The sequence below is a fragment of the Cryptomeria japonica genome, chromosome 8, assembly GCF_030272615.1.
Source record: "Cryptomeria japonica chromosome 8, Sugi_1.0, whole genome shotgun sequence".
NCBI classification, from domain to species: domain Eukaryota; kingdom Viridiplantae; phylum Streptophyta; class Pinopsida; order Cupressales; family Cupressaceae; genus Cryptomeria; species Cryptomeria japonica.
In genome coordinates, this window is record NC_081412.1 from 268,984,971 (window position 1) to 269,005,615 (window position 20,645).

A 20,645-nucleotide genomic window follows, 5' to 3' on the forward strand; every position below is an offset into this window, starting at 1 on the left:
TCTGTGTTGAACTGTAGGTGGAACTCCTTAACTAGTCACCAGACATGTCTATCCATAGCATGTACATCTTCATCAGATGGAAGTCACAACTATTAGCCTCTTCGCTTCCTTACCGGTTCTCATGCTTATTAGTAGTCATCCTAATGACATCATGTCATCAACCTTCAGTGGATTCCATCTAAGGCATCTGCATGCCGATTTCATTCTCTATTTCTAGTTGCTCCACTTTGCCTTCTTTATCATCAGACTAAATATCATCTCAGCCAGTTTTCCAAGTTGATAAACCCATCACTCTTCATCTGCACCGGCATCCCAAGATGCATTCTCTTTCAGTCCAATGCATAACCCTACTTTCATGTACTCAAGGCATCCCATTTGTTTCACTGGTAGATCTAGTGTGAGCCTTTAAACACTTTCCTTTACCTCTTCTTCCTCATCTCATAGAACTATAATGCACATTATGCATAATAGGAGATAAGCTCCACATATCAGTGGAGTGACACCTTGTCATTTGCATCCTGCAATGTACTCATGTGGCTTCCCTATTTGTGCATCATATCTTCAACCAGGCACATGTGATCCGGTGTGGGCACATTCACTATTAGTCATCTCTTCACATGGTGATTGTATCTTCATCCGATAGGAGTCCTGCTGATCTGCAACCTCTCGAGATATCGGTGACATGTACATCCTTCTCCTCGGGTGTTGATGTGATTTAGGTAACATTCTGCCTCTTAATCACAAACAACATCCAAGCACCTTGCCCATCTTTCTTAATGTCAACACTTCACTTAACTGTTGACATACTCTCGTTACTGGTGATACATTGTATTGGTATCGGTAACCTTACCATTTCATCCACACAAGTCAGGCACTAACTTGTGTACCGGTAACTCCAGTAGTCATTCTCTTCCTTACCATACCAGTGTTTTGCAACACAAGGTGATATCAAAGATATCTCATTATGTACTCCTTCATGACAGTGTTGCACAACCATCTCTCATACTAGTAGATATCCTATATCGATTGACATCAATGATAGTAGTACCAACAATCTATCATATCAGTTGCATTCTCCTATACCGATTGACATCAATGACAACACAATGCCAACAATTTGTACTATACATCTTATATAGGTTGTAGCATAATCAGGCATAGACTCCTATGAGGTGCTTTTCACCTCACTTTCACACACGCGCACAAGGTTGAGTAGAACTAACAATGTTCTTACCCTCCTCCCTTACATGGATCACCTAGACAAAATCTAGGGGCTAGTTTTCCATGTTCTTCTTTCTTTGTGGATCACCTAATTCTAGGGGTGAGATGTCCATGGTTCCCTTCATTCACCTTTCTTGTCATGGATCACCCAAGTGTGTATTCATGTCCTCTCTCTCCTTCCTCTCATGAGCTCATAGTTTTACTATTGATGGTTCATGGATGGTGTCATATTTTCTCTTTTATGTGATTATTGGTGTTTATGTGATGGCATTTGTCTTTGTGTTTCAATTAGTTGTTTGAGACGTTTATATCAAGGTCTCTTCAGCTACTTGATTTGTGGTCTTGTGTTTTGTTTTTGTCATGTGTCTTTTGTGCTTTGTCTTCTTTTGTTTGTCTTGTTCTTTTTTGTTTTGTGTGCTCTTGCATATGTTTGAGTGAGTTAAGATCCTAAGATTGGGGGCTTTTGTTCCTGAAGATTAGTGATGTCTTATACTCCTTGTGGTATTGCTCTGCCTCTCTCGTCTTCATCTTTTTCTTTCTACTTTACTGGTAGTATTGGCATAAGCCATACTCTCGCTAAAGTGGGGGCTAAATGTAGCATCATAAAATTGTGACCCTTGCAATTTCAACCACATCTTAGGCCCTCACCTATGCGACTGCATCTCTCTACTCAATTGAGACCCCTCTCTGTACCTCCATCCCGAGTCTTCACCCATCTTAGCCCTGATGACACCTCAGGACCCTATCCAGGCCCCAAGATAAGGAAGGACAGTGGCGTGGTTCCCTTGTCCCCCCTCCCCTGTACCCCTTAGACAGGGGCATGATGCCCCTGTCCTCCCTCTTAAGGTGGTCCTAAGATGGGTCCATCCAACCCTTGAACCTAATTTTCTCTTCAGGGACTTAAATCCTCCAATGTCGGCCTTCAGTGAGATGAAAATAATTCTCCTAGGCTAGTATAAAAGGGGATCTAGTTCTCTCATTTGCATAAGCAAAAATATACAAGCATGTGGAAGAATAAGCGAAATTTAAGAGGAACATCTCCATTGTCATCATCAAGCATTCAAGTCTTCAATCATCCATCCAATTCTCTTCTTCATGTGTCTTCTTCATTCATCCATTAGGGAAACATTACAACATTCATTTGCAAGCATGTTATTTGTTAGGGTTTTGTCATGTTACATGCCATTCATACAACATTTATGATTACATTCAAGAAGCAAAGCAACAATCATCAATCAATTGTAGGTCTACAAGGTATACATTTCCATTATTTACATTTAAGCATTTGCAATTACTTTATTTCAAGGTTGATTCCTCAACCGGGGTTTGACTGAGGCAAACCCCTATCCACAACTCTTTTCCCATTCTTTTTTGTGTGTAGGTTGCAGGTGCGCAGCTGTAATTGTAGGTTTGGATTTCATTTGTAGAGATGAAAAAATCCTTTTTAGGTGCATGGATTTTTTCGGAGGACAAGTACAATTTCAACTTGGTCCTAGTGAATCTTCTCCAAATTTGCAGGGCAAATCCGTATCAGTCTAAATATCTTAGATCCGAAATTACAACGCGATACTAAACCGATAGCTCCTTATTTCATCCATTTTGTCTCCATTTTCTACATAGTCAACATGTCTATTTACAAAAGAGGGTAAATCACATTCCAACCCTTGCAAGCCACTTGGTATTCACATCCTTATTCTCCTTAGATTTGGATCTAGTGGATTCAAGCCCCTCTTTTGAATGTAAAGTATCTCCCAAAGTGAAAATCATCCTAGTGGTTTCCTTTCTCTGTCCTAGGTGGGGAACCACTACGATCCAATTTTCCACTTTACAATGATTTATCATACAACATACTGACCCCGAGGCAAGTGAAGCCACCTTGTGCTTTGTGTTTTGTGTTCATTATCCTTGGGTTTATTCCTTAATTGGGGGCTAAATCCTTGCGATAACGTGCTCCCTCTCTTTCTCTCTCTTAGGTATATCCTACCTTAAAGAAATCTCTCCTGATAAGGTATGTGTGATCTCTTTAACGTTGGGGCATACACTCCACTCATATTTTCCTTCTTGATACTTGGAGTTACTTAGTGAACTTGGCTTTACTTTGTAATTTTTGGTATCCTTTCTTGTCATGACTCATACTGAGGGAAACTTTACTACTTGCAGTCATGGTTCTCCCTCTTGATCTTCCCTTTTAATTTGTCAATCAAAGTTGTAAGATCCTTAGTCCACTAGGGGCTTGGTGTACCTTGCCTCCTAGACGTAGTGAAAGTATTTCAATCGCATCTCCTTGTACTTTACTGATAGTATTGGCGTACACTTATACTCCTGCTAAAGTGGGGGCTAAATGTAGCGTCACAAAAATTGTGACCCTTGCAATTTTCGATCACATTTGGGTCTTTGCATTGGCAAACGAATCCCTAAGCCTGATCAAAGACCCAAAACATGCTCATGCCATCAACAACTTGCATTTTGCATCATTCTGCATTGTCTCTTAGCTGTTGCTTGTCCTAAAATTAGGGTAGGACAAGGGCGTGGCGCCCCTGTCCCCCCTAGGACAAGGGCATGGCACCCCTGTCTTCTCTAGGAAAATGGCACCACTCCTCCTAGGATAGGGGCATGGTGCCCGTGTCTTAGCCCTATTTTGTCCCCCCTTTGGTCCTATCTTGCATTGAGCTTGTCAGTTGTTGAGCGGGAAAATTTTCCCTATGTTGGCCTAAGGTGGGAAATTATTTGAACACCCCTAATTGGAAAGTATATAAGGAGAAATTTCTCTCCTATTTGCATAAGTTTGATAGGTGGATCATAAATTGATATGTGAAGTCAATCATAAGCATTCAAGCATTCAGGCATGCATTCAAACATTGAGCATTTCAAGTCTCCTTTCAAGGCTAGGTGTTGCATTCAAGTCAAGGATTCAACCATTGAAGAGGAGATTTCTATCAACACTTAAGACATCCTATTTCACATATCCTTTCAAGAAAATTCATCAACGTTTCAATTACATCCCCTCGAGGTGGATTTTACTTTAGACATTTCCTTTCATTTACTTGCAGCATATTTTTCAAACACTTGGTTAATTCCAAAACAGGGTTTGACCTGAAGGCAAACCCCCAATCCCAACAATTTTTTCCTCTCTTTTCTATGTGTAGGTTGCAGGTGTGCAGTTGTAATTGCAGGTTTAGGCTTCATTTCCAAAGACAGAAAAACCCTTTTCGACACGTGGATTTTTTGAAGGACCGTATGCAACTTCAACACGATCCCTGCAAATTTGGCTCAGATTTGTAGGGAAGCTTCGTCTCGACATTCTACTACTAATTCCAAGTGCACAACTTCATCCCGCATCTCTATCTCAAGATATAATTGCTTCTTTGTCATTTCTACACTTAGTCTCAATTTGCTTAATTCAACTAGTCTATTATAAAAGAGGGTTAATTTACTTTCCTAATACATTCCAAATTTCCTACAATTCACTTAGTATTCAATCTCTTTCCATTGGGATTGGATCTAGTGAATTCAACCCCTCTTTTAAATGCAATGTGTGTGAAAAATTGAAGGGAATCCTGTGTGAAACTTTCATCCCTCTTTTGAGGGGAGTAAAGCTTTCCACTTGATCTCCCCTCATCACTTTTTACCATATTACACTAGGATACCATAGGGTCAGAGAAGGAGAGGGAGACTAAGGGGTTGAGGATAGGGTTGAGGTGGCAATGGAGATGGTGATGATGCAGGTGATAAAGGTGATACGGGTGGGAAAGGTGAAAAGGGTGGTAGGGATGGCAGAAGTTTGAAATATGGTAGTGGTCAGCGAGTTCCATATGATATCCCTATTTAGGTTCAGCATGCACTAATCCCTCATATACAAGTGTCGCAATTACAACTCCCTCCAGTATAAGATTAGCCAGATGTTGGGGAGGGTCTTGAGGATGAGGAAATGGGTGATGACCAATATCTACACAATGTGCCCATAGGTGGAGAGGATGTTGGAGCATACAGGGGAGACTAGTAAGATATACAAGCATGCATTGCATCATTACAGGCCTAGCTTGTGACATCATAGGCACAAGTTTCTCAATTGACTATCGATAGGGACACCACTCTCGTGAGATCTCGTAGGGTAGATCAGGTTGTAGTTAGATTTATTTAGTCTGTTAATATGCCAGTAGCTGATTTTGCTCAATAGTTACTAGATGTGGGTCACAATATCCAATATTGGAGAGGTTTATATGAGGATGTTGTGTCACCTAACATGAGGTATCTATTCACAATACATGCTTCCATCAGATTACTAGAAGTGAAGGTGATGAGGGACCTATAAGGCCACCTAACAAGGTAGGTTCATAGCAGGATGAGTTATAACCTTTTGGTCATCATGAAGAGATACAAACTCACTCATAGGACAAAGGCAGTATTGTTTGATTTATATCATTGTATTAGAAACTTATTCTTTTTTACTGAGCCAATGATCTCCATTTTTGTACTTACTCTGATTTTGTACATTGACATGATTGTTTTCATATATATGAGAGGCATGATTTTGGTGGTAATACATGTGATGTCTATATTATTTTCTACGCATGGTTTATGATGCTTATATGATTCTATGCGTATATTTATCTGGTGCATATGATGGTTCCTATATGAGTATGTTGTATTTATTATGCAATGATCCTATGATGCATGTTTGTTTATTTGGATGCTTAATGATTACATGGATGGCTATGATATGAATGAATGTATGATCTCATATGCCTCTATGTTCATGTATGAATGAATTTATTAATTCTACTATGCATGATGGATGTATTTAAATGTAATGTCTATGTGGATTATAAGGACTCTAGGATATATGTATGCAGGCTAGTATGTTTAATGGATATGTGTGTTACTTATGCAATGTGATAATTCTACCATGTATGATGTATTATGATGATTATGATCCTATAAGATGGATATTTCCTATTATTGTTTATGTAGGACGTGATATGAAATTTTGATGATTTTTAGATGTATGCAATGTCTTAACATATGTATGGATGTAGGATGATCTACTTGTTTTTATATGTCAATAGACTCAACCAAAATGATTGTGAGAACTGATAGAAAAATTGTTAGATAGAAGAAGAGTTAGTGTGAAGTGAGGAATATCATATGATTATAGAAAAGAATTGATCGATATCAAATTTGGATAAGCTTGATCATTTTTTTCAAGATGTGATTGATAGACTAGTCTTTAGCACTCATTACACCTTTACTAGTGCATAGAATTATCATCATAGAGCATTTTTATTTTTAAAATGGATATATTGCACCAAAGTATGGAAGGTCCAAGGTGATGATTTTATTTATTTTTAGGAGAAATTTAGAAAAGTGAATAATTAAATAAATTAAAATTTTATTTAATTAAAAAATACAGTTAACTAATTAAATAATTAAAATAATCATTTAGTTATGTGAAAGTGGAAGAAAAGGAAACATGCATGATAGAAGAACATTAGAATTATTAAATAATAAAAAATCATTTACTTATTTGTGCAAGAGAGGATTAATTAAATAAACAAAAATTACTTAATTAATGGTAGAAGACATTAAAATAGTTAAATAATATTTAATTAATAATGGATGGAAATTTAGATTTTGAATTTGAAATAGTATAATATAGTTAGTTTGATTGAATAATTAAAATTACTTAATTAATTAGGAAGAAAATTAATAAAATTTTGTTCGCATGCTGAAGACAATTTTTGTTGTCTACAGTGTCATCAGCCAAAGTGATTGAGTGTATACCATGAGGTTCTACGAAAGGAAAATCAATCTATGAAGAACTTATTGTTGTATGTTGTCATTAATGACTTTCTATTGTCATTGATGTCAACCCTTAGTTTGTGTGTTGATGGACTTGTTGTTAGATTATGTCATGTCATACTCAATATTGTGATCGTCGGATTGTAGAGAGATTATTAGCTCAACGTTGAGGAAGATATTGCAGATTGTCGATAGTATAGTTATGATCTTGTCCATTAATGTCAACTCTTTTTTGATGATAGTACATGATTTTGATTAATTAAAAATAGGTTTTAAGGGACCCGAAACCCAGTTACATATGAAAGATATTTAGGAAAGAAACAAAACACAACGGTTGCAAAAAAACCAGCAAAAAGACCAGCAACAGAGGAAAGGACAGCAAGAGGCCAGCAAGAAATTGGCCCCAAGCCCAGTATAAACATAAATTTAGAAATTATTCATGGTTTCTTCTGCATCCTGCACCAAAAGCATCATTGCCTTGGCCGCTTCCCTCAAGTCGGTATTTTCCTGAGCAATCTGGATTTCTTTCATCTTCATATCCTTCTCTGCCGTAGTCTACCTGGTTCTACGCCTAGGGGTCTGGTGGCTTAGGCTGGAAGTAGGAGCATCTTCAATAACTACCAGGTTCTTCTCCTGGTTTTTCTTTTCTAGATGATTCACCAGCGCATTCATGTTCTGGGAGGAGACTTTAAGAACCTGGAGGCTATGGTCCATTAGGCTTTTCAAGGCTTTCTTGTTTCTAGCCATCCGGGCATTGACATTGTCCTTATCCTCCTCCACCTGTTCCTTCATTATTTTGATGACGTCCTCTAGATGTTTCAAGTCACCTTTTATCAAATCTTTCTCCAGCCAGTCTTCCATTTCCATTTCCTCCTCCGCTTCACTATTCTCTGTCTCCTCGTGCTGCTTCCCAGAGTCGAACATGTTGATCAGCTTGTTGATTTTAACTTCTAGCTCCCTTTGTTTACCCTACATGCTGGTACTGTTTTCCACCACCCACTTCTGAAAATTGAAGAATTCAAGGGTGCAATTGCAGGCAGTATCCAGAATGGTGTCCACAAAATCCTTGCTCTATTCCGTCTCCTCCACATTAGGGTTTTCACCTTCCTTAGGCTTCAGAGCCTCTTTCTTAGTTTCAGAGCCTTCAGGGTTAGGTTGATGATTCTCAGAATTTCCTCCTTCCTCTCCTTCCCCATAATTCTCCTCCTTGTTAATCTCCATTCCAGAAATATTTTCCTTATTCTTTCCCTCTTCTTCCTCACAAAGCACATCCTTTTCTTCCTGCACAATTTCAACCTTCCTTTTTTTATGGGTAGGGGTGCTGGTCTCCCCAGTCGAATCAGAGTCTATGCATTTCTCATAAATCTGAGCATTGATGATTAAAGGGTCATCCTTGGTAGCCCTAGTCTTATCCTTCATATATTCATAAATCAACAGAATGAGTCCTTGGTGCGCAAGAGGGTAGGAGCTGGGTTTTTTAATATGGTCGGCCAGGCTCTCATTTAGAGAAGAGGCTAAATAAAAGGGAAAAGATATTTTAGCCCCATGGCGGAAGTGGTTCAGAATGGTGAAATGATAATTGTAAATTTTCGTAAACCTGCCATCCACAGTTAAATATTCCATTAAAGCCCTAAGAAATTTTTGCCAAAAAGGTTTTACCTATTGGGGGGTGAAGTATGATATAGTACATGTTGTTGATGAATGGTGTTATAGTTTGTTGTTGTTGATATATGTTGTTGCAATTGAAAGAGTTCCTTTGTTGTGGATGTCAACCTTCTTGGTGTTGATGTTTACACTTAGTATGTTGTGGTAAAGTTGTTGATATGTTGGAAAATAATGATGATGATGATGATGATGTTTATGATTAATTACAAAGATGATATGATGATGATATTAAGATGAGGATTAGAAGCATTGAGATGAGGACTAGAGGTATTAAGATGAGGATTAGAAGCATGATGATGAAGTGATGTTTTCTGGATGATCTTGTGCATACTACAAGTTGTTGTATTATCTTGTTTATTATTCTTAAGTGAAGAAAATTTTGTTTTGATGTCCAAAAGTTGATTAAGAGTGAAATTGTAGAAGTGTGTTGAAGATAGTTTAGAAGAATGCTTTGCCTTCATCTACATTTGTAGATACGGTCTTGGGGTCTTGGATATAATGTCTATTCTCTATGGATGTTGCACTCCTATCTTTTTAGGTCCTTGGTGTTGTAACTAATATTTTTAGTGATGTAAATATGTTGGTAGTGTGTTGACTAGTTAGGACTAGTCCAAAGAATGTTCTGCATTGCTTCGCATTGATGTTCTTGTTGTTGCAACTTGAAGGACATGCTTATAATGTTTGTGAAGTGTCTCAATTTATATGTTAGGTGATTAAATATTCTGGAAGTGTGTTTGTCAATTTTTATCTTATTACTATATTTCTTGGCACTTTGATAATGAAAAATTATGTGTTTGTTTTGTTTATTAGCATGTTTTGGCTTGATAGTATGGAATAAGTGTATGATGATGTTGTTAAGAGTTTGTGGAATGACTATGGGATCTACATAATGTTGGATCATTTGTTTGATGTCATATTTGGTATGGTGTTGGCTTTTTAGTGTAATTTGTACTTATTTGACCGACAGGGCTTGTTCTCTTTCTTGTGGTGCATCTTTGGGGGTCTCTACCAACTTTGGAAGATGTGTTGAGTTGTATTTGGGTCCTGTTATAGCTTGTGGGTGTCCACATTATAGGAATTCATTTGGAGGAAGTGCTTATGGGTTGATTGGTTATGTGCTACACGTTTTGTCTACATGTTACCCTGTTGTTAACCCTAGAGGATGTGTACTAACATGTGTGTTGTTTGGGACTACATTGGATGATGTTTATAGGTCCTCTCTACATCCTGGATAGGCTTGTTTTCACCACAATTATGTTTTGTGGCCAACCTTGTGGGATCACTTCTTGTTCGCTATTCTGGTTGACTTTATTAATGTTTTAATACGATGTTGATGGTTTATAAAGAAATTAAAATAATTTGCAAAGTGTGTGGATCAGAGTTGAATGTGGAAGATGTGAATGTGAAGTTGTGAGTGTGTGTGGTGAAAGTATTGGAGTTGAATTACCTAATGGCTTCTTAAGGTGATGAATCAAGAGTAGCTACGTTTAAAGTAGACTGTTGGATGTAGTGTTGTCAAAGGCTTATTTATTGTAACTCAAATATTTATGTATCTTGCTTAGAGATAGTCTCCCAAGCAAGTCCTTTGTATCTTTCCTTAATAAATTGATCCTTACTCTACAAGTCCTTTAGGGAGAAGTCATCTTCCTTATGCAATTATCCTTAAAAAATGTTGTATATTGTTTATATAGTGTGATTTAACTCTCACCATTGTTTTTCCCTTCTTACCTTTTCCATGTAAAGTTGTGTTCTCTTGTTCCTATGTGTTCATTGCTTATCTATATTTGTTGCTAATCAAATTAAAGTTTAAAGTTGAATTTAAATTAAGCTATAAAGTGTTAAGATTTGTTTAAGACTAATTCACCCTCCTCTAAGTCTTGGTGTGTGTTCAACACTTATGTAATGTGAGGCACTCAAGTCAATAATCCAAGACAAAGATAATGATGTTGTAATAGCATAGAGCCTTGCCCTTATTTTCATTTTAACCTTTTTTCTTTGTCTTTGTATATTTTTTAATTGATGAGGATTTTTTGATAGATTCAGGGACCCCTATGTTGTATTTCTCAAGAAGATATTAGAGGTGGTCAATCTACTTCTTATACATTTGTGCTCATCATGCACACATTTATTGCAATAAGAATTGTAATGGATGGAAAAATACCCCGTTTCACAAGTTAAGCTTTGTAAACTAGTAAATGACCTAACTTTCACATGCATCACATTAAAGGGAGGATGAACTCAACATATCCAGCCTCAATTCTATTATAAACAGGGTTTGATGCTGATTGAAGTCCTATTTTCCCTTTTGTTTGAGTTGAAATTGTGTTTGAATTAGGTTTTGAATTGAAAATGCTAATTTGATAACAAACAATGAGAAATTGAAATGAAATGATGAAAACATAATGTTGTTGAGGGCAAACAAAGTTGTAAATTGCATTCTAAGTAGAAGAAGATCAAAACTTGTACCTAAAAATTCAAGAAAAATTATCGAGACCATGGTGGTTTTCGCTCGTCCTTCAACTGCAAACATATGCAAGTTGGGTCTTTCTATAAATGGCAAGAGATATTGAGTCCACTAGCGACCAAAAAAATGCCTAGGACCAGGGCGTTCATCGCCCTGGTCCTCCAAATTCACCTTGGTCCTCTTGTAGAACCCTGGTCCTCGGGGTCTTTTGAAGATTTGTAAAAGTTTATTTTGTTTGTTTTTGTCTTCTCTATCCTTTTTTGTGTTCATAGCTCTCGATTCTATTGCTTGCACACCAAAAGAAGGGAAATTGTATTGTGGATAGGGGTTTCCCTTAGGTCAAATCTTGAGTTTGGAATTAACCCTAATTAAAATAAAGATTGAACTTGAACTTGATTGGAAAATGTTGCTTTTTGAGGGCAAGGACGAATTGCTTGAATGTAGATGATTATACCTTCAATAGGTGATGCAATGCTCTTTAGGATAAGTCCTTCATGTGCTGATGCAATAACATTATAAATCACATAAAATCCATCATGAATTCATAATTGAAACATAATATGAAGATAACTTGATGCAATTTGTTGTTCCTTGATTCAGATCTACTCTTGAGGAAGAAGCATTGCTCTTGAATTGATGATAATTTTAGCATAATATTAGATTATGAAAATGAATTGAGATGGATGCCTTATATAGGGATTTTCATAATTAAAATCGCCTTTAGGCTAACTTAGAATTAATTTTTTTTGTACAGAGCTATATTTGAATAGGGTAAGACCGTCCAATTAAGCTCTAAAAATTTAAGGGAAAAAATTCGGGACTAGGTAGTATAGTCTGACCAACTTTTTTTCAATTTTCTAGGGATGCAACATATCATGATTCTAATGCTAAATCCAGCTCAGTGGCTCAATCCAAAATGTGTTGATATGAGAAATATGCTTTGAGAGTTTAAATTGGGGTAAGATTAGTATTAAATATAATAAAGGGCACACTTATAACTAAGGGCCCAAATAAGAGTGTGATGATGTAATAAAATGGAAAAAAACCCATAATATTAGTTTAAATCAATAAAGGTCCTATAATGCATAGAGGAAAGGGAAAGACTAAAAAAGGTGCTACGAGAGTGTGAAATTGGACACATTAGTAAAGGTGTACAATTTACGACACTACAAGAACACTTCAATTTTTGTTTCTTAGGTTTTCCTTTTTGAAAACAAATTAATGTTGATTTTAGAAGGTTTTGATTTTTGTTCTTTCTTGGTATCCTCATCCTTAGTGTTTTATTTTTCATCTTTTTTATTTGAAGCTTATTGTTTCCTATTCCCAACAAAGAGAAATTGTGGTTTTGAAGACTTCAATGTGCTCATGTATTTCAGCTTATCTTTATTCCTAGTTAAGTCGACAATGAATCTATCTAGAGAAGGAATCTTACACATTCCATAATCATTTTGGTGGTGTAGAAGGTAGATACAAACACAAAGTAGTGAAGACCTAGTTTAGAGAGTATAGAAATAACTAATGATCTTATTTTTTCTTTATTCCAAATTCTTTTAATTGAAACCTTAGTAATTTGAATTTGGTGAGAATTCCTCTATAGTTTCAAAGGAAATGGGGCTCAAAATTATGAGCTCATTCTCTAACTCATGACCTTATATTTAATCTAGCTTGTGAGAAAGTTTTTCTAATACAAACCTAAATTAATTTGATGTATTCAATAATTCTACATGAAAGATAATTTCAAGAGATATATTTGAAAAAGGAAATCCAAAGGCTTGAACACACTTGTTAAACCACTTTTCTCTTGCTTCCTCACTTGCATGCTCTGTCTCAATGCCCATTGTTACCTTATACAACCATTTGTTCTTTAGCATAAGTTGTACTTTTAATTTTCAATCACATCAGTTAAAGAGTGTCAAAGGTCATATAGTGAGGGTTATTATAGCGCAATTTTAGCAACTATCGAGTGTAGGTTTCTCGCCCTAAAATTCTATGGACTCTAGTCAAGCCCTACAATTCTATAGACTACTTCGATTAATAGGAAAGGGTGGGAGGACCCTACTATTCTAAGGGAACACAACAATGTGGTGAGCATGAGTAGAGACAGAGGTGTGAGCATGGACGGGTTGCATAGGCCACCTTCCATCTATCGTCAGTTAGAGATCAAAAGTATATCCTATCTGTGGTATTTTGTTGATCTAACATTAGTACCACCAGGCTAGCCTTGTAATTCTCCACCCCTCATACAATACCCAAGTAGGTATTTTTTTGTAGCTCTAATTTAACTCCATGCTAGAAATTGAATTGTTGTATAAATAAAGAAATAGGAGGAAGGTAAGAAGTGCACAAGGCACAACACCTAACACCTCCCCTTGTATTAATGTTGGATGTCCCCTATATTTTGATACTTTATATGTTTTAGTGCTTAGACATGTACAATGGAATGAGAAATAACACTTTAGAATTTTAATGTGATGACATTTTTGATATATCGAACATGAAAAGTTATCAATTTAAAAAAAATGACACTCAATTTCAAGATGTCAATAAAATGTTTGATTTGCACTTGTAGGTGGCATGATTAGATCATGTAGATTGCCTTTGCAAAGAGTGTTGACCTCTTTGAGTTCATGCAAACACTAAAGAAAAGAAAGAAAGAAATTATAGCTCTCCCTTCATAATCTATAGGTTTGTTAATCCTTCAAGTTCACAAGGATTCACAAAAGTGCGATGTGTCCACATTCCAATGCTCATAGTTTGTACAAAGGAGAGAATGGATTTTTGTTTATTATAATGGCAGGTTATCAATTCACAATTAATGTATCAATGTAGCTTATAAAATGAATGGATTCCTTATCCCCCTTATCAACAACCTACATAGTGAACATACCCTACGTTGTGTTTAGGGATTGATCGAGCCTACAATGTGTGTGCAGGTTCAATCATATGTTCTTGTCGGTTTGTATTCCATGTCCTTTCCTTTATAATAGCACCTAAGTGCCACATTCTATAACACTTAAAAAAAAATCCATGACTTTTAATACACCTTCATAAACTTTGCAAGTTTAGAAAACAAAAAATGAGAGTCAAGCAAAAAAACACCCTGCAAGTTTACCAATCGAGAAACGAGAGTCAAACAATCACAAACCTTGCAAGTTTAGAAAACAAGAATAAAAAATAGAAAAGAAATAAATTAGACCAAATAAATCAGCATGTTGATTAACTTAGATGAGATATGTACATATGACAAGGAGAGAAGAAATAACCACCACGATTAGTGGAGAAGACTAGGCAATTGGCTCTCACTATTAAAGAGTGGCGGTGTGTTAACTCCCTCAAAACTTGCAAGAGGTGGTTATTTTAATAGCTCTAATTAAGACACTTGACTAGGATTAACAACATGTGTATAACCATGTACTAAAATGGATATATACACTAATAGCTACATGGTCTTCAAATTGACATGATAATGTATGTACAATAACATTGTCTTCTTTTTTTTAGGCAATCTCATAGTCATAAACTAGCAACTTTGTGACCTATTTATATTTCTTAGTGGAAGATAATTATTGTTTCCAAAAATATTTGAGGTTATGATGGTTATATTTAAAGAGCTAATGTTGTTTGCCAAGGTATGGGTGTCATAAATTGACTTAATGAAGAATGGTTAGCATCTCCTTCTCATAGATGGAACAAGTAATATTTGTGTTATTTGGGGCCTTACTTTTGAATGAAAGGGTTAACCAATCTTGCATGAGTGGAACATCCAAACTAAAACCTAAAGTATTAGTTCCAACTATGAAGGTTTTAAAGGAGTTTGACATAGAAAATATCGGTACAATGCATAAAGCTTGCTTGAGTATATCAAATATTTCTTGTGCAATTTGAATCCACTAGAATGAATCCTTTTCTAAAATGGTTGTGAGGGGTGTTACAATTTTTCCACTCCTTGAAAATTCTATAGTAATATTTGTTGAGGCTTAAATATCTACTAAGGATATTTAGTGTTTTGGGTTTCAACCAATTCTTCATAGCTTTAATTTTTATTAGATCCAATTTAATGTATATTTTTAGAAATAATGTGCCCTAGATTTTCAATCTCTTTCTAATCAAAGGATAATTTGTAGTGTTTAACACATAATTGGTTAGTAGAAAGGAGTTGAAGGGTTTGGTCTCAGTGTACACTAGATGCTCTTCCCATGCTTGATTGTAAATAAATATATCATCAAATAAGACTAAGGTGAACTTCCAAAGAAATGGGTGAAAAACTTATTCATCGAGCATTGAAATATAAATTGTTTGATTTTTTTACCTATTTTAGACCTTATCTTACTTCACAATTGTACTTTAAGAATGCAAGGAATCCAGGGAAATTCCTTAAAATACTATAAACAACCAAATTAGGAGAAGACCAAAACATGGGAGAGGGGTTCTCTTTCCTTTTTCCTTGAACATTATCAGACTTAAATAAGTTTTCCCTTATATTCCTCTAAATATTATGATACCAATGGTATTAATATATGGTTAAGTAGAATCACTAATCCATAGGCTAAGCTTGATTACTTGAATCTCCATAATCAACTACCACTAATGAAGATCGGTTAACCTATTATCAAGTGTGTAGAGGACTTTAGATAAGGAAGATAGATACATGAACAAATACAAGGTCTAAATATGAAAGATAAGGTAATGTCCCTATTCAATTTCTAGGAGGTCAAGCAATCCATAATGTTAAAAAAGAAACATTAAATTGCAAAGTTGTACAACTTACAACGATTTGAATTCTTCAAGGCCAACTGAGATAAGAATATATTGAGTAGCAATTGAATGAATGACAGAAGATTTGTTTTCACATGATCGATAAGGACAATATAGTCAACACTCAATGCATGAAATATATTAAATAAACAAATGATGACTTGTAGTGAAGTGATTCATTGAGAGAAGAAACATGATATGTTAAGATAGCAACTTATTAACAATTCATGAGCCAACGTAGACCATATTAAACCTATAATTCTACTTAATAAATTATCATAGTAAAGTTATTCGATGATTGAAGAATGGAAGGGACTAAGTTAAACATAATGCTTAACCCAAAATTTATAGCATTCTCTAAATACTTAATATGATTTCTATAGAAAATATGGCAAATGTACATCTAGATATAATATATGTAGCATCCTAAATTGTACTTCCTTACAATTTTGTCCACATTTGGGTCCTCACCTTGGCATTCATTCTCTGAGGCCTGAATAAGACCTGATTTTGCTCATGCTATGCATATGTATCACCATTTTCAATACACACATCATCCTAACCCTTGATTTTGGTCTCTGATTAGGCAAGACCAGGGAATGGCACCCTAGTCCCCTCAGAAGAAGAGTGCCCAGCGCCTTGGTACTCCCAATTAGGACCCAAATTTGGGCCCCTTAACGGTCATGAAATGTGAGTGGGAGTTCTAGCTTTGTGTTGGCTCATCTTGAAAAATTAAATTGATTTTTGATGGGTAAGTATAAAAGGAGATCTACCCCTCTTGTTTTAGCATCCACACATATGAAATCCAATTAAACATCAAGCAATTGAGCATTCAAGTTCAAGCAAGCAAACAATTAGTCTTCTTTAAAGCATTGGAGCAGACATAAAGTCAAGATTCAAGCATTGGATTTGGCATTCATACTTTGTGTTATTGAAGACTTCATGAAACCCTAATTCTATGTGGATACAAACAAAACTTCACAAGGAGGTATAACATTTTTGTTTCAGACATTATTCAGCATCTCCCCCAAAAGGAGAATATTTCCATTACTACAATCCAATAATATTTCATTTCCATTTCATGGTTAATTCCAAAACCAGCGTTTGACCTAAGGCAAACCCCTATTGCCAACCTATTTACCTTCTCTAGTGTGTGCAAGAACAGGTACATAGCTATGATCTTCAGGATAAGATTTATTTATTGAGACAAATCAATCCCCCATTGGAGTGCAAAAAGTTCGGAGGACCAGAGCGACTGTCACACCGGTCTTGAAAAATTAGGAGCTCCTTTTAGGAACATATCTTAATCCTCCTACAATCCTTAGATCCAAGTTTGTGGCTCGATCTAATGACTGTAGCTTACTATTTATGCTTTTTTATATCAATTCCAACACATTTACCCTAATTTCAACATTTTTACAATTCAACTCAAAAGATGGCAATTCAATCCAAACCACCGGTAAATCCAATAGAATTCTCAACCCTTATCCTTGTTGGCTTGTGGCTAGATCTATTGGGTTTACCTCTCTCTTTTAATGTAATGGTTCCTAAGTCACAAAATTAGTGGTTTCTTCCTTCTATGGTAGAAACCCTAATTTTTCACCATTACAATATATAACCCACAAAATAATATTTAAAGCAACAAGGACATTTGTGAAACCAAAATGAAGAATTATTGTATTGATTCATTTGAAACTCATAAATAATAAGTACACAAACAAATACCTACAGACTCTTGTATCTTATGTATTTTTTACTCCAAAGTTGCATGAAATTCCCTCCTAATTTAATTTCATATAATATATGAGAAGATTCTATTTATAGAAGGTGACGGTGCTTGTCTTAAGTTGATTGATTGATATTTTTCACCTTCTTATACAAAATGAAGTGTTAAATTAAATTTTCTCTCATTAACATGTATATATTCCAAGATTTCAAGTTTCAACAACTAACACATCAATAACAATGATGCAGATCAATAGTTTAGAACCCTCAATGGGTGCCAAATGTTGCAACTGCGAAACAACTCTTACTATTCTAGAAATCCTTTCCAAGAAACTTGGAACACTTTAATGAATTTAATTTAAAAGAATTCAATTTATCAAAAAAAATAGTAACATTTTATTGAATTGAAACAAACAAAGAGCCTCTATATCTGCAAAAAGGTATATGCAACATAAAATCCAAAACTTGCTTCCTCAAACTAGACATTGTCTTGAATACATTCACAACTACTAGAAATCCATTATAAATTTGAACAAAGCACACTAAAATCTGCATTACACATCCAACTTCAAGAAATTCTTTGGTTGGAATCATTCAATCTAGTTGCTACAATCATTATTTCTCCATTCTTGCTTAATGATCTTCAATGTCCATAAATTTCAACTACCTCTCCTTCCTCTCTCCTAGGTATTTGATATACCTCAAGAATCTTCTTTTTTTTATTCCCTTTATTTCTTTCCATTATAGGCATTGGAACCACCACACAACCTATTCTTGCAATTTGGTAGTCAAAAGTTTGTAACCCCCCACAATAATTCAATTTGTAAATTATTTTTCTCTGCAATCACTAGGGGGTTGTGATAGTGCATAGCCAAAATAAGGGTATTTGAAATTTATAATCAAATCACAAGTAGGCAATAAATAGCCCACTAACATGCTTGGGTTTTGGATTTTATCCCCTCAAATTCGGTGTTAAATTTTCAAATTAGAGATCCATTAAATTCATCAAACTTAAAACATTAGAACAACTAATTTTCATAGTTCATCAATTTGATTTTCTATGTATTGTATGTGAGAAAAGAGTGCTTGGAAGCCTTGATTTCAAAGATAAAGAAGAACCACAATAAAACAAAATTAAACGAAAAAATAAATCTTTTTATGCCATGTAATATTTCCAATGAACCTAGATGCTCATGCATCAAATACTTGAGGTGAGTTAAATGTTCTACAAGTCAAAACTTATGAACATTTGAAGATCACATGCTTGTCCTCCATCCATAATTCTTCCTTGTCTACTTGATTTTTCTTCTTTGCCTTGCTTTGAAACTTCCCATATATTCCATCCCTCTTATTTCCACTCTTTCTTTTGGTAGCGTCATAAATTGTACACTCTTAATTAGGGTTGTCCAATTTCACACTTAGGTTAGCACCCGCCTTAGTGTGTTGCATTTTGTATTTTTTAATTCCTTTAAGAATTTAATTATTAATGTAATTATTAATTTAATTAAATCTAAAATACTCTCATCGTTACATACCTTATAAAATTGGGCCCTTAACCCTAAGTGTGCCCCTTTTTATTTCATCTTCTTTAATTAATTAATTAAATCCTAATAAAGTCATATTTTGACCTTCAAGGCTCATTTTCGCATATCTAAACACTGTTTGCCTCACCAATAGAAGCAATAACTAGAGATAAAGTCTCAACCCAAAGATTAGTCATTCATTCTATGTAGTTATTATCTCCATGATTGAAGTTCATTTACTTGTCAACCTAGGGACGTATTACTTGAAATGGGTCTGCACTATATATGCACTAAGTTCATGCGATAGTTATTCTACGCTACTGCATCAACTAAATCTATTTGAAATAAACAAGCGAGAATCATAACAACTAGATGGCTACATGAAAACTTAGCATTAATAGAAGATTCTAATTAAGAAACTGTTAACTAAGTTCGGAGCTGACAAATAGGAATTACTTTGTCTGCTTTGCCTGCAAGAACAATCACAAGATCTGGTTCGAGTGGCTGTAGGAACAGTCAATCGCTAGAACATCTACTGCAGCAAAAGGAAAATTCAATCTAACAAATGCACATGAATACTCACCAAGTGGGGCCCCTTGGATGAGTGTATCCAGACTTCAAAGATAATTCTATATACTCATAATAATATCACTTTTATTCATTGTTTTCAAAGGTCGATACAACACATGAAATGAAAGAAATGCTTTAAATTCTAAAAATGCTATATAATTATGTTTCTAACCCATGTCTCTAACCTCTAAGAAGAAGTGCAGGTTTTTATTTATAAGAAAACTATAACAACTTCCTACTATCTAGGTGACGCCAATGAAATGAGGCGGAAAATATTTATGACTGCAAACAGAAGAAGTTAATCCACCGGAAACGTGGAACTCAGCTAAACCACAGCCAAGAATATAGCATGGCAGTGTTACAAGATTGATGTTTGCTGAAGACAAACATAAATGAATCTAGCAGCGCCTTGCTATTCCTTTTCCGCTTCTTATGCACACTATCCTCTCTGTTGTTTTGAATATTTAACTGCCCTTGAATATATCCAACTGCTTTTATGACGTGATTCAACATCTGGCTTGCAATAACTGCTTCTGCAGCATCTCATTTATTCCTGTAATTAAAAAGATAGAACATACAAGCACACACATATATATATTTATATTTTCATTAATAATAACACTTATACATCCACACATGATATTACCTATGATAATCCGCATGGCAATAGGAATAATAGGCCAAAACAATATAGGATTTAATGGGTTTAGTTATCATCTAGAATGCACATAGTCAAACTTTAATACATCACATGACTCAAATACTATCCCGATATACAAATTATAATATGGCAAAAACTTATCAGTTATAGGAATAAAAGAGCTAATATCTCAGCTCATCGTGTCCCCCAACCTAATGTCTTGTTGATCCTCCAACAAGAGGAAAATTTCTTATCCGGGCACTGACTTGTAAATCATCTATGG